This window comes from Octodon degus, unplaced genomic scaffold (genome assembly GCF_000260255.1).
Source record: "Octodon degus isolate 3935 unplaced genomic scaffold, OctDeg1.0 scaffold00165, whole genome shotgun sequence".
NCBI classification, from domain to species: domain Eukaryota; kingdom Metazoa; phylum Chordata; class Mammalia; order Rodentia; family Octodontidae; genus Octodon; species Octodon degus.
The window spans coordinates 939700-941025 of record NW_004524741.1 but is presented as its reverse complement, the minus strand read 5'-3'; positions in this window follow the sequence as shown (position 1 = coordinate 941025).

The following is a 1326-nucleotide window of genomic DNA, read 5'->3' as shown; positions in this document are numbered from 1 at the left end:
ACAGCTGCAGAAAGGTATAGTGGAACTCACATTGGAAATGAAAAAACAAATCAATGAATTAATAACATCTGCAGTAAAGAATCAAATGCAGAAACATATGGAGGAAACCAAATACCCACCCAGAAAAAGTGCAGAGGACACTAGCTCGGCTCAAATGCATGAATTAATAGTGTTAATAGTAAATAAGCAACAGCAGAAAGATATAGAGGAACTCAGAGCGCAATTCTTTTCTGAAATAAAAAAAAGAATTATCAGAACTCATAGCATCTGAAGTAAAGCAGTAACTACACAAACATAAAAAGGAAACCCAATCTGAAAAGAACACTGCAGTAAAAGAATTTATAACTGCTTCTAAAGAAGACATTGAGAAAAAAAAGTACAGTGGATTAGAAACATGACGGATTCCTTCAATGAGTAATACAGGAAAGAAATAGATCACATGAAGCAGAGTCAAAGAGGTATAGAGGAAATTAAAATCTAATCACAAGCTTGCAAAACCATTTAAATGAAAGTGAAGACAGTTTCAGATCTTGAAGACACTGGGGCAGCTAGTGAAAAGGTAAGAAAGGATCTCTTAAAAACAGCAAGGATGCAAGAAAGAATAATCCATCACCTGCAAGATGATGCAAAGATGAACAATGTGAAACTAATAGGCATCAATGAGAAACAAAGAGTTAATACAAATTATATTAAAAATATATGGACAAAAGTAATAGCAGAAAACTTCCCAAATATGAGGAAACAATCTGACATTCAGGTAACCAAAATATACAGAATGCCAATTAACCTCAACCCAATGAAGAACACACTGAGACATATATTAGTCAAGATCCGAGAAATTCAGCACAAGAATAACCTACTGAAAGCCGCTAGAGAAAAGAAGCAGATCATATTCAAAGGAAAACCCATCAGAATTACAGCCGACTTCTCTTCACAAATCCTGAAGGCAAGAAGAGCATGGAGCAGAGTACTTCAGGTCCTCTACGACAACAAATTCCAGCCCAGACGACTATACCCTGCAAAACTCTCTTTCAAGTTTGATGGAGAACTGAAATACTTTCGTGACAAAGAACAGCTAAAGAATTTTATGATGCCAAAGTCAACCCTATGCAGGCTACTGAAAGATGTTCTAGAGAGGGACCAAAATGATCAGAGCACCACAAATGAAATCAGAAGCAATCAACTAAATAGGGTAAGCAATTAAACACAGGAGAAAAAGGAGTAAACGACAACAGGTAAATAACATGGCAACAGTAAGTCAATACATCTCAATTCTAACGATCAATATAAATGGACTCAATTCACCAATTAAGAGAAATAGACTGG